At 40.6% G+C, this 14,593-nt stretch overlaps 1 protein-coding gene and 1 long non-coding RNA gene across 10 annotated transcripts in view; one reads left to right on the top strand and one right to left on the bottom strand.

Annotated features, from left to right (window-relative positions):
- The window catches only part of LOC138756945 (sideroflexin-5-like), a 309,487-nt gene that overhangs the window by 192,663 nt on the left and 102,231 nt on the right, over positions 1 to 14,593 (top strand). The window lies entirely within an intron of this gene.
- The window catches only part of LOC138756946 (uncharacterized), an 85,636-nt gene that overhangs the window by 53,435 nt on the left and 17,608 nt on the right, over positions 1 to 14,593 (bottom strand). For all 5 annotated transcript variants that reach the window (XR_011353244.1, XR_011353241.1, XR_011353242.1 and 2 more), the window contains one exon: positions 225 to 287. This is a non-coding gene — a long non-coding RNA (uncharacterized lncRNA). The remainder of the gene's footprint in view (positions 1 to 224; positions 288 to 14,593) is intronic.

Raw genomic sequence — 14,593 nt, 5'->3', positions numbered from 1 at the left:
GACCCAATGAGGTAGAACATCATCATTTCCCTCTCCAGCCGTCAAGAATTTGGTCTGCTTCGGTGAGATCACCTCTCATTATACTGTACTGATGAGATTGCAGACTCAGTCATCCTTTGTCTGCTGTGGAGCTGTCCCTGCCTTACACAATCCCAGGGATCTGGTGAACTGTCCCTGCACTCTCAGTATGACAGGATTTGATTGCACGCATAAAGACATCTTACTGCGATTTTAGAGGGTCCTGGTGAGATTCCATCTGGAACGTTGGTATGGAGCTGGTCTCTAAACTAAGACAAAAGGAAGAGAATGTAATGAAAATCAAAAGACTACAAACGCTGGAAGTTTAAATTTAAAAAAAGCAACTGAAAATGCTAGACGCCCTCGGCAGCTGAAGCCCTGAAACATTTTCTTTCTCCCGATGCTGCCTGATCCATACAGTGTTTATCATAACCTATTTATTTAATGAAAGGAAGCTTATATCAAACACAGCAGTTTAATACAGCCGAAAGCCTGGAGCAGTGTAGAACGTGTAGAGGTGCAATTAAAAAAGGAAACAAGAGAAGTAAAAGAGAATGCTTGAGAAAAAAAAAGCTGGCAATTAAAATCAAACAAAAAAGTTAAGTTTTATGTGAATACATTTTTACATGCTGTATGCCTCTTTGACTAAGTAGCAGGTCTTTATCAAAGAAAAGAGAAAAGCTTATTAAGAATCAAAAATAAATCTTGAGGTAGAAGAGATGGGTAACATCGAACCATAGAGCATAACAGCATAGAAAACAGACCCTTCTAGTCTGCACCGAATTATTATTCTGCTTAGTCCCACCGACCTGCGCCCATTCTGTACCCCTTCCATCCATGTACCTGTCCAAATTTTTCTTAAATGTTAAAATTGAGCCCACCTTCATCATTTCAGCTGGCAGCTCGTTCCATACTCCTGCTACTCTCTGAGTGAAGGAATTCCCCCAAATGTTTCCCATTAAACTTCTCCCCTTAAACCATGGTTTGTATCTCACCTAACCTCAGTGGAAAAAGTCTACTTACTCTATCTGTACCCATCATAATTTTGTATACCTCTATCCAACCTCCCCTCATTCTTCTGCGCTCCAGGGAATAAAGTCCTAACCTTTTCCCCGTGAAACACGAAAGCCTGCAGACTTAGAAGGTCCCGCAGCATTCATAGGATCCATAAGATACATAACCAATACAGTTCCTCACGTCCTGGCAATATCCAATTAGTAGAGTTCATAATGTGTGGTTGACTTTATGAAGGAGATAAAGGTGCTGATATCATGGTTAATGCAGTATCATGTGGATAAATGTGAGGTTCTCCATTTTGGTGGCAATAATTGGAATGGTGAGAAATTAGAAAAAATGGGAAGTGCAACGAGACCTGGGTCGTCATCGCGCATCAGTCATTAAAGGTTGGAATGCTAAAACAGCAGTGCAAAATGGCACGTTGGCTTTCATCGGGCGTAGTTTTAAATCTAGAAGCAGGGAGGCCTTAACTGCAGTTATTTGGGGCCTTGGCGAGGCCACGTCTTGAGGATTAGGTACAGTTTTGGTCTCCTGACCTGAGGAAGGACATTCCTGCCATTGAAGGGGAGCAGAGAAGGCTCATCAGACTGATCCCTGCAATGGCAGGACTGACGGAAGAAGAAAGACTGGATAGACCAGGGTTATACTCGCTGGGATTTAGACGAACGAGAGGGGATCTCATTGAGACATGCAACATTTTGTCAGGACTAGATATGTTAGATTCAGGAATAATGTTCCGGATGTTGGGGGAAGTCCAGGATAAGGGAGTCACAGTCAGAAGGAGAAGGGACTGAGATGAGGAGAAACGTCTTCACTCAGAGAGTTATGAACTTGTGGAACTCCCTACCACAGAGAGTTGCTGAGGCCGGTTCATTAGTGTATTCAAAAGGAAGATGTGAGTGGCCCTTATGGCTAAAGGGATTTAGTGGCGGGGAGTGAAGGCAGGAATTGGATACTGAGGCCGTATGATCAGCCGTGATTATATTAAGAGGTGGAACAGGTTTGAAGGGCTGAATTGCCTTCTCCTGCTCCTATTTTCTATGTTAATAAACAATTTTTTTATATTTTGGACTGGATGGTTACCGTCCAGGTTAGTGCAAGCTATTATAGCGGCAGCGACCCGGGTTCATATGCTCCCCATAACCGTATAGGCTTCCTCCGGGTGCTCTGGATTCCGACCACATTCCAAAGACGTACGGGGTTAGTGGGTTAATTGATCACAAGGATATATTTGGATGGCACAGCCTCGTGGGCTGGAAGGTCCTATATCTCCAAATTTGAAACAAATGGGACATCCAAGAGACTGCAAAAGAACCCTTCTAACTGCACCTGGTACTCTGTGGTAGATAAACAAGGCCAAGATGAACAGGGCAGGAGGTCAGCATGCAAGAGGGACGGAGAATAGCACTGAAGACCACTGGAAACACAGGTTCAGCCTTGCGAACTGATCACAGATGTTGCACAAAGTGGTCACTCAATCTGCATGGCTCCCCAGTGTGGGAGACCATGTCACGAGTGCTGAATGCAGCATTCTACCCTGGAAGAAGTACATTTGATCCACTGGTGCAGAGTGTTTGGGTTCTTGGGTAGGGGGAAGGGAGGAGATAAATGGGAATCTGTAGTTGAATGAGAAGGTACTGTGAATACAGAGAATGTGTGTCAGTGGAGATGGTAGAGTGAGCCAGATTCCTCTGTAATCCACGACTGGGCCACTTGATTTTACATGACTCAAAGGAATGTATATTTGCTTGAAGCATGATTTATTTCTTTAAAGTCAAAGAAAAATGCTGGAGAAGCGCAGCAGGTCAAATGCCACTCTTTAAATACCAAAGATAAAGAGATATAACCAAGGTTTTGGGCCTGAACCCTTCAACAAGGTATGAGCAAAATGTAGACAGGTGCCCAAATAAAATGGTGGGGGGGGGGGACAGGCAGGGGTGGGAGCACAGGTGAATAAATAGGTGAATAAGGGAGGGAGGGCACATCAGCAAATGGGGGAGTGTGGATGGCTCTGTGAATGGAGAGGGAAGGGGGTGGAGAGCTGAAGGAAAGAAGACAGAGGGATGGGAAAGGGAGGGAGAACAGGGAGTGGTTGGCAGAAAGTAGAAGACCATGTTAATGGCATCTGGTTGGAGAGTGCCCAGACAGAATATTAGGTGATGTTCCTCCAATTTACAAGTGGTCCTAGTTTGGCTGTACATGAGGCCCTTCTCCGTGGATTGTCACGTTGTTATGGAGGAGAAGCTTGTGTGGTCCTGAGATCCTGAGAACAATGCCTTCTGGAGCTATGTTTCCAATAGGGCCACCCATGGCAATAAGATCAAGGGTGAGGTCCCTGACAAAGGACAAACCAACTGTCCTCAACAGTGGACCAGGCAGACAGCTGTGAAGGCGCACGAAGGCTGCAACAAATCCATCAGGTCCAATTGTCATGGCTTCCATGCCCTTGGAACTAGTTGCTTAGTTTGTGAAGGAGCGTGTGCTACTTGAAGTGCAACATCAAGTACACGTTAAACAAATACACGGTCTATGGGGAATGGAACGAAGGCCAACATCCTCGACCTCAAGGGGTACCCACAACGACAACGACATGAGGCCATGGACAGATAGCGCAAGATGTTAGATGTTGCTTGTCCATCGACATAGAACAATATAGTACAGGGCCTTCAGCCCACAATGTCTGTGCCAGCCTTGATCCCAGTTTAAACATGCCACCTGCCTGCTCATGTCTATAAACCCCCCATTCCCAGCCTGTTCATGTGACTGTCTTGATGCCCCTTCTTTATTGATACGATTTCTACCACCTCCCGAAACACCTGTGTAAAAGGTTTTGGTTTGTAAATTTCCTTTAAACATTTTGATTCTCACCCTGAAGTATTTGATATTTCCATGCAAAGATAAAAGACTCAATCTCCTCTATCTGTGCCTCTCATAATGCTATGAACCTCTATCACGTCTCCCCGAAGCCTCTGAGGTTCCAGAGTTAACAAGATTGTTAAACCTTCTAGCAGCTCACTTCAAGACTTCAAGATTCCTTTACTGTCACATAATGATACAGAAAATGTACAACAGGTACCTAAACTTTTATCTGGGATCGTCGAAACGGGACACCTGGCATTGTTCAGAACCTTCCGGATTTCGGAATCATTTTAAAATGGCAGTCCCTTTAAGCTAATGCAATGTTTCAAAATTGTGCAAAATTGCACAAAACGGGGGCACGGGTGTTAAATGAATTTAGAAACTTCAAAATAAAACTGCAGGGAGGAGTCACATGATGGAGTAGTGGCCGGTAGGGTAAAACCAGCCTTCTCCAGAAAAAAAGTCAAGAAAAGACAAAGTTCAACAAATATAAAATATAAGAAACAGAAGATAAAGTTGCAGAGAAGAGAAAGAAGATGACACCCAAGAAGAAAAAAGAAAAAACAACAGGAAAGAAAGAAGAAAAGTCACCGGAAAAGAAAGGAGAAGGCCTTACTTGCACGAAGGAATAGGGAGCCATGGTGGCGAAGAATGTCTGTTCTCCGAGGTTGGTGCTGGCCCTGCGGAGTCAAGACCTCCGACCGGTGGACTGCAAAAATGGCTCTCTGAGCAAAACAAAAGTGCACAGTGCACAATCTAAGGTAAAGGAAAGCACCGACGGGAGGAGGGGCTCAGCCGAGGAGCGGGCAACCATGGCACGACTAGCTGAGGGACGCCCGACACCAGGACTCTCAGCTGAAAGATGTGGAAAGCGGCAGGAGAGGGAGTGAAGTACCAGGTGAGAAAGAAAGTCAACGGGGTGAACGGCAAGAGGAGCAGCAGCAGGAGGCCCGACAGATGAGCAGCCCAGAAGGGGACGACCAATAGCAAGAAGCCCAGCAAGAAGTGGCCTGACAAAGTGATACAAGCAACTCATCAGGAAAATCAGAAGAGATACAGATACAAAGAAGAGAAGAAGACACAAACACAGGTACAGACACAGAAGAAGAGGAAGAAGACCAAAATCTTCACAGAGAAATAGAAGGTAAAACAGATGGACAGAATATAGATAAAGCTTTTTTTGAATAACAAATGAGAGCATTGAAAGAATGGTTGTCGTTAGAATTTAATGCAATTAAAAGAAAAATGAAAAGAACAGAAAATAAAATGCAAAGATTAGAACTAGTCATGACAGAAATAGGGAAAAGAGTAGAAAATGTGGAAGAACGAGAAATGGCTGTAGAAATGGAAGTAAACGACTTAAGAGGAAAATTGGAAGAAAGTGACAAAAAAATTAAAGAGACACAAGAGTTATTATCTCAGAAAATTGATATGTTGGAAAATTATAGTAAGCGAAACAACATAAAAATAGAGGGCCTGAAGGAAGATGAAGAAGGCACAGATATGAAGGAATTTATAAAAGGATGGGTCCCGAAGGTCCTGGGAATGACAGAAATGTAGGAAGGAATGGAAATAGAAAGGACACACGGAGCACTAGCCCCGAAACTACAGGCACAGCAAAAACCAAGATCCATCTTAGTAAAATTTTTGAGATATACGACAAGACAAAATATACTGGAGCGGGCAAGGAATAAAATGAGAGAAGATAATAAACCATTGGAATACAAGGGTCAAAAAATATTTTTTTACCCGCACATAAGTTTTGAACTCTTAAAGAGGAAGGAGTTTAATACAGCGAAAACGATTTTATGGAAAAACGGTTATAAATTCATGTTAAGACATCTTCCTTTTAATTTGGTTATGTATTCCATTAATATTTATAGTCATATAGTTCAACATGGCCATCTCATACTCTGTTTACACCTCATTTCTGCTTCCTCACCACCACCATGTTAAGCTGTGCTTAAAATATTTATTCCCCGGGGAGCAAAACAGACTGTTCTCAGATCTGGAGGAAGCACAAGAATTCGCAGAGCATTTGCAGGACAGGAGAAGAGATGAAGAGATATAACAAGAATGAAGAACGGTGATAAAGTATATATAAAGATATTAAAAAAAAAATTTTATGTAAAGAACTAAAGAAGGAAAAGAGAAGGAAAGGAAGGAAGTAAGGGGGAAAAAAAGGGAGAACTTTGTCATAAGTGTAAAAAAAAGTGTTTCCTAGGGGTTGGGGGGAGAGAATAACTGTCACTGCGAAATCAGTTGAACAAGATCGCAATCCAAACAGAAAGGGGAGTTGTGGTTGCCCAGCAACTCAGAGAGGGGGGGGCGGGATTTGGGCTTATATTGGGTGTGGGAATTGTTGGAGTATTTTATGTTTTTAATATTTTGTCATACTTTGAGTTTAAAAAGGGAAAACTGAGAGATGAAAATGGGGAAAAGGGAGATGGTGGTGGTGAAAAAGCAGAAATGAGGTGTAAACGGAGTATGAGATGGCCATGTTGAACTATATGACTATAAACATTAATGGAATACATAACAAAATTAAAAGGAAGAGGCTATTAAATTTACTGCAAAAAGAAAAAAATAGATATAGCTTTTGTGCAGGAAACGCATCTACCTGAAGTGGAACATAACATGTAGTGGCAGCATCATATAATTCATAGAAACATTGAAGATAGGAGCAGGAGTAGGTCATTCGGCCCTTCGAGCCTGCTCCACCATTCAACGAGATCATGGCTGATCTTAAAGTTCAGTACCCCGTGCCCGCCTTCTCTCCGTAACCTTTAATACCCTTATACTGAAGAAATAGATCTAATTCCCTCTTAAATATATTTAATGAACCTGCCTCTACTGCCCTCTGTGGCAATGAATTCCACAGATTCACCACCCTCTGGGTAAAGAAATTCCTCCTCATCTTGGTCCTAAATGGTTTGCCTATTATCCTCAAACCATGGCCCCGGGTTCTGGATTTTCCCATCCTTGGAAACATCCCATCTGCATCTATTCTGTCCAGTCCTGCCAGAATTTTATATGTCTCTATGAGATCCCCTCTCAATCTTCTAAACTCCAGCGAGTACAATCCCAATTTGCGCAATCTTTCCTCCTAAGTCATTCCTGCCATTCCAGGTCTCAGCCTGGTGAATCGCCTCTGCACTCCCTCCATTGCAAAAACATCCTTCCTTAGATAAGGTGACCAAAACTGCACACAATACTCCAGGTGGGGTCTCACCAAGGCCCTGTACAGCTGCAGTAATGTATCCTTGTTCCTATACTTAAACCCTCTTGATATGAAGGCCAACGTACCATTTGCCTTTTTAACCGCCTGCTGTACCTGCATGCTCGCCTTCAGAGACTGATGTACAAGTACCCCTAGGTCTCTCTGCACTTCCCCATCTCTTAATCTATTGCCATTCAAATAGTAATCTGCCCTCCGGTTTGTATGACCAAAGTGGATAACCTCACATTTATCCACATTGTAGTGCATTTGCCATGTATCTGCCCAGTCCCTCAATTTATCCAAATCACACTGGAGCTTCCTGACCCCCTCTTCCGTGCACACAACCCCTCCTAGCTTAGTGTCATCTGCAAATTTGGAGATATTCCATCCATTCCCCTCATCCAGATCATTAATGTAAATTGTGAACAGCTGGGGTCCCAGTACAGATCCCTGTGGCACCCCACTGGTCACCGCCTGCCACTCAGAAAATGAGCCGTTTATCCCAGCTCTCTGTCTTCTACCTGCCAGCCAGTTCTCAATCCACATCAATACTTTGCCCCCAATTCAAAAGCTAGAGGTGTAGCTATATTAATTAATAAAAATGTACCAATCAAAATAGAGGAGGAAATAATAGATCCAGTAGGGAGGTATGTAATGATAAAGTGTCAGATATATTCAGAATTTTGGAATTTGCTCAATATATATCCAACTAATGAGGAGGATCAAAAGTTTATGCAGGATATTTTTTTGAAGATTGTAGATACACAAGGAAATATATTGATAGGAGGGGATATTAATTTGGATCCAATGTTGGATAAAACTGGACAAAAGACTAGTAAAAAGAATAAAGTGGCCAAATTTATGCTTAAATCAATGCAGGAAATGAAACTTATGGATATATGGAGGAGGCAGCATCCAAGAGAGAAGGAATATTCATATTATTCGAGTAGGCATAAAACATACTCAAGGATTGATATGTTTTTGTTGTCGGCCCATATTCAAGGGAGAGTTAGGAAAGCTGAGTATAAAGCTAGACTACTATCTGATCATTCACCCCTGTTATTAGCAATAGAACTGGAGGACATCCCACCAAGAACATATAGATGGAGGTTAAACTCCATGCTACTTAAAAGGCAGGAATTTAGAGAGTTTATTGAACGCCAAATTAAAACATATTTTGAAATAAACACAGAATCAGTGAAAGACAAATTTATATTATGGGACACAATGAAAGCCTTCATTAGAGGGCAGATAATAAGTTATGTAACTAAGATGAAAAAGGACTACAATCGGGAAATAGAACAGCTAGAAAGGGAGATAGTAAGTACAGAAAAGGAACTCATAAAAAGGGATGATATAACAAAAACGAGAGAATTGGCAGACAAAAAAATAAAATACGAAACATTATAAAAGTACAAGGTGGAGAAGAACATAATGAAAATAAAGCAAAAGTATTACGAACTGGGAGAAAAAGCACATAAAATATTAGCTTGGCAACTTAAAACAGGACAAGCTAAAAGAACTGTATTGGCATCAAGGAAAAAGGACTAATAAATTACATATAACTCAATATAGATTAATGAAAACTTTAAGGAATTTTATGAACAATTGTATCAAACTGAGAACGAGGGGAAAGATGATAAAACAGAAGAGTTTTTAGGTAAAATTGAACTGATGAAATTGCAATGAGGAACAAAACAAACTGATAAAACCATTGGAAATAGAGGATATATTAAAAAAGCTGCTGAACAATAAAACACCAGGAGAGGATGGATTCCCAATAGAATTCTATTCTCCTGGAAGTAATGAACCAGGTAGAAGAAACACAAAACTTGCCAGATTCATGTAAAACAGCACTAATTACAGTAATACCAAAGACGGGGAAGGATCCATTAACACCAGCAACATATAGACCAATATCTCTACTTAACTCAGATTATAAGATAATCACAAAATTATTAGCCAACAGATGGGCCGATTGTGTACCAAAAATAGTAAAACAAGATCAAACTGGATTTATTAAGAAAAGATGAACAGCGGATAATGTCTATAAACTTATTAATCTAATTCATGCAGTTCAAAGAAATAAGAAGCCAACAGTGACTGTTGCTTTAGACGCAGAAAAAGCCTTTGACAGAGTAGAGTGGAACTATTTATTTGAAGTATTACAGAGGTTCAATCTACCAGAAAAATATATTAATTGGATTAAAGCATTGTATAATGGACTGTTGGCGAAGGTAACAGTAAATGGATATGTATTGAGCCAATTTAAATTAAGTAAGTCAACTAGGCAAGGATGTCCATTATCCCAAGAGCAGAAAATAAAATAAAAGGGATAAAAATAAAGAAGGAGTATAAAATCAGCTTATTTGCAGATGACGTCATAGTATACCTAACAGAACCAGAAATATCAATAAAAGAATTACATAAGAAATTGAAGGAGTATGGAGTACAAGATCAATGCAAATAAAAGTGAAGTGATGCCAATGAGTAACGCAGATTATACAGAATTTTAAAAAGAATCACCATTTAAATGGCAAACACAAGCAATCCGCTACCTAGGGATCAGGTTGGATAATAACTTAAGCCACTTGTACAAACTAAAATTATCAGCCACTAATAAAGAAATTGCAGGAAGACTTAGAACATTGGAAAGAATTACCGCTAACGTTGATAGGGAGGGTAAATTGCATTAAAATGAATGTTTTCCCAAGGATACAATACTTATTTCAATCGTTACCAATTCCCTTAACAGAGAAATTCTTTAATGAACTAAAGAGAATAATAAGGAAATTCCTGTGGAAAGGGGGGAAACCGAGGGTAGCATTAGATAATTTATCAGAGAGGTATAACCAAGGTGGTTTGCAGTTACCAAACTTTAAAAATTATTATAGAGCTGCACAATTAAGGTATTTATCAGATTTTTACCAGACTGGACTAAGATAGAACTAGATAAAATAGGGGAGAAAGTACTGGAACATATACTTTATAAGTGGGATGAAAAGCTGGAGCAATATAAAAGCTCACCAGTACTGCATCATTTACTTAATATAGGGAAGAAGATCCACTTAGAAAGGAAAAAAAAACAAATTACCAACTACCAAAATTATTATTGATGCAAAATCCGCTAATCCCTTTTACAATAACCTTTTCTTTAGAAAATGGGAGAGAAAAGGAATCAAAAGAATAAAAAATTGTTTTTGGGAAATAATTTGAAGTACAAATATGGAATAACTCATGGTACAATGTTTGCAGATCATCAACTGAAAGCTTATTTAAAGGATAAATTGGGAAACAGACTGAGGTTACCAGGAGGAAGCAGCTGTGAATATGTGATTACAGACACAATGATAATTAAAAGATTTATAATGAACATGTACATTAAGCTGCAAGGTAAGGAAAATGATGAAATAAGTTATAAACCTAAACAAAAGTGGGAAAAGGGTTCAAACATAAAGATAAAAAATGAAACATGGGAAAAGTTATGCTCTGGAACTGTGAAGAATACAATAAACACAAGGTTACGCATGATACAATATAATTGGTTACACAGGTTATATATCACGCCTCAAAAGTTAAAAGAATGGGATGCAACATTATCAGACAGATGTTTTCGCTGTAAGAAGGAAATGGGAACAACATACATGCAATTTGGGCATGTACGAAAGTGAAAATGTTTTGGGAAGATCTAAATCAGGTATTAAATAAAATCACAAAAAATAACATACCAAAAAAATCCAGAGATCTTTCTTCTAAGTAATATAAGAAGTAAAGAATTAGGCCTCAAACTGGATGAAGTACAAAAAAGATTTATTATGACAGCCTTAGCAGTAGCAAAAAATGTATAAGGTCAACTTGGAAATCAGAAGAGAACCTGAGAATACAGCAATGGTACATGGAAATGAATAAATGTATTCCATTGGAAAAAATAACTTATAATTTAAAAAATAAAGTCACATTATTTGAACAAATTTGGGAACCGTACATGGAACATAACAGAGAGGGCTCGCCTCGGACCTCCACCCCCTAAAATGGTAAGAAGACAAAATGAACTGATCCAGTGTGTAAAAGTAAATGACACAATTTTCTTGTTTATTTTTCATTGTGTGAAGACATTGTTTTATGGTTTTATTGTATTGTATATGTTGAATATTTATTGGTTTTGGAGGGGGGTGGGAAGGGGGGAGGGAGGGTAGGGGGAAAAAAAGGGAGAAAATGCCACTGTGTATATTTAATGAGAAACGTTTGTATATATTTTGGTTGATATGGTTCACAGTGTGAAAGATAAAAAATTATATTTAAAAAAATAAAACTGCAGACATCTCAACAGTGAAAATGCAGTAAACGCACGTTACAGCTCCAACATCGCGCTGACTGGGAGGGCAGGTGGCGATGAGAATCAACAGGGAGGGGCTCTTATAAAATAACAATTGTGCTGATCAGCGACGGCGCCCGACAGGGAGTTGCTCTTATAAAGTGATCATCCCTCTAATTAGTGATGGCGCGTGCCATAAAGGGCCACTTATTAGGTGATGATACCACAAATTATCAACGTGGAATGCAACAGGATACACAGGAGCTTTATGTTCCTGTTAGGTTAAAAGGAGGGGCAAAAGGTTTGAGAGAGCCGTGGTTTTCAAGGAATATTGGAAACTTGGTTCGAAGAAAAAGGGAGGCGTACATTAGATATAAGAAGCATGGAGTTAAGGAGATGTTTGAAAGATACATTGAATGTAAGAGGAATCTTAAGAGAGGAATTAGGAAAGCTAAAAGAAGGTACGAGAAAACTATGGCAAGCAGGGTGAAAACAAATCCAAAAGAGTTCTACAAATATGTTAATGGTAAGAGGAAAGCTAGAGACAAAATTGGTCCCTTAGAAAATCAGAGTGGAAAACTGTGTGTGGAACCTAGAGAAATGGGGGAGATATTGAACAGTTTCTTTTCTTCGGTATTCACTAAGGAGAAGGATATTGGGAGATGTGGGATAAAAAAAGCAAATTGGGTAAATATGGGGAATATAGAGATTACAAAAGGTGTAGTTTTAAGGCTTTTGAAGAATATAAAGGTGGATAAGTCTCCAGGACCAGACGGGATCTTCCCCAGGACATTGAGAGAAGTGAAGGAGGAAATAGCAGAGGCTCTGGCGGTAATTTTTCGAATGTCATTAGATATGGGGATAGTGCCGGAGGATTGGCGCATTGCGCATGTGGTTCCGTTATTTAAAAAGGGTTCAAGGAGGAAGCCTGGCAACTATCGGCCTGTAAGTTTGACGTCTGTGGTAGGTAAATTAATGGAGAAAATTCTTAGAGATAGTACTTATAAACATCTGGATAGACAGGGTCTGATCAGGAGTACTCAACATGGATTTGTGGGAGGAAGGTCATGTTTGACCAATCTGATTGAATTTTTTGAAGAGGTGACTAGGAATGTGGATGAGGGTAGCGCAGTGGATGTTGTCTATATGGACTTCAGTAAGGCCTTCGATAAGGTACCACATGGAAGGTTAGTTAGGAAGGTGCAGTCTTTAGCTATAAATTTTGAGATAGTCAAATGGATTGAACATTGGCTGAAAGGGAGAGGCCAGAGAGTGGTAGTGGATAATTGTCTGTCAGGTTGGAGGCCGGTGACCAGTGGTGTGCCTCAAGGATCTGTATTGGGCCCATTGTTGTTCGTTATATACATTAATGATCTAGATGATGGGGTGGTGAATTGGATTAGTAAATATGCAGACGATACTAAGATAGGTGGAATAGTGGATAATGAAGAAGGTTTTCTAGGATTGCAGAGGGATTTGGGCTGCTTAGAAAAGTGGGCTGAAAAATGGCAGATGGAATTTAATGCTGATAAGTGTGAGGTGCTTCATTTTGGTAAGAAGAATCAGAATAGGACATACGTGGTAAATGGGAGAACATTGAGGAATACAGAAGAGCAGAAAGATTTAGGAGTGACGGTACATCGTTCCCTGAAGGTAGAAACTCACGTGAATAGGGTGGTGAAGAAGGCTTTTAGTATGCTGGCCTTTATCAATCATTGCATGGAATATAGGAGTTGGGAGGTGATGTTGAGATTGTATAAGACGTTGGTGCGGCCTAATTTGGAGTTCTGTGTGCAGTTCTGGTCGCCTAATTATAGGAAGGATATAAACAGAGTGGAGAGAGTGCAGAGAAGGTTTACCAGAATGTTGCCTGGGTTTAAGCATCTGGAGTACGGGGAGAGATTGGACAGATTAGGTCTTTATTCTTTGGAGCGTAGAAGGTTGAGAGGGGATTTGATAGAAGTATTTAAGATTATGAAAGGGATAGACAGAGTGGATGTGGATAGACTATTTCCGTTAAGAGGAGGAAAGATTAAAACAAGAGGACATGAGTTAAGAATTAAGGGGCAGAGGTTTAGAGGTAACATGAGGGGGAACTTCTTTACTCAGAGAGTGGTAGCTGTGTGGAATGATCTTCCGGGAGAAATAGTGGCGGCGGAGTCAATTGTATTATTTAAGAAAAGGTTGGACAGGTATATGGATGAGAGGAAGATGGAGGGTTATGGGCATTGTGCAGGGAGGTGGGATTAGAAAGGGGTGTTTGGTTCGGTGCGGACTAGAAGGGCCTAATGGCCTGTTTCCGTGCTGTAATTGTTATTATTATTATTATTGAGTTGATCCATCTTTGATGAGCAGATGTCATCAACTGAAAAAAGTGCTGGTTTTTGGAGGTTGCCAGAATCCCAGATAAAAGGTTGGGCACTACACAAAGTTTTCTGTTGCCTCTCATAAAGCAGACAAAGAGACACCATTATTGTAACCCAGCACCCCTTAGAAGCAAAGGAGAGTCCCTTCAGAGACACTGAGTGTCCGTGGATTCGCCCTCCAGTGTTCCTGCAGCCTCTGCAGCCGCACAGACTCCTGTTTGATTCATCACCAACCTGAACTCCAGATCCAAACCTCTGACACGAGGTCCTTCAGGAGCCCTTCTTGCCTTCAGCCCCCTTTCGAACCCTAGTTCCCATGAGCCATTTTCCAGCAGCCCGCAGCCTGTGTGCTCCAATCCAAGTAACGTACACCCTCTTCCTCACCCTCTTCAAAGCCACCACATCATCCCAAGAATGCAGCGCCCAGAACTGAACAAAGTGCTTCAAACTAGGCTGACGAATGTTTTGCACAGCTGTGACATTACTTTCAAACTTTTATACTCAATGAAGGTGCCAGACAACTCCTTTACCACCCTATCCAGTATTATTTCCACTTACAGGGAACCACACCCTGCCACTCCAGGTTTCCTCTGTACATCACTGCTCCAAAGGATCCTGCCATTTTGCTGTACACTTTCCTCTTTCATTTGACCTCCTGAAAACCTCACATTCATCTGGACTAACCTGCATCTACCATTTCTCCTCCCATCTACATCCCATTCTATCTTTCTCAATTGATTTCACTATCCTCAACTCTGCTCATTTTTGAGTCGTCTGTAAATGTACTTATCAGCCCAA

The sequence above is a fragment of the Narcine bancroftii genome, chromosome 3 (genome assembly GCF_036971445.1).
Source record: "Narcine bancroftii isolate sNarBan1 chromosome 3, sNarBan1.hap1, whole genome shotgun sequence".
Classification (NCBI taxonomy): domain Eukaryota; kingdom Metazoa; phylum Chordata; class Chondrichthyes; order Torpediniformes; family Narcinidae; genus Narcine; species Narcine bancroftii.
The sequence above is the reverse complement of the archived record's forward strand: the minus strand, read 5'-3'. Positions and strand labels throughout refer to the sequence as shown.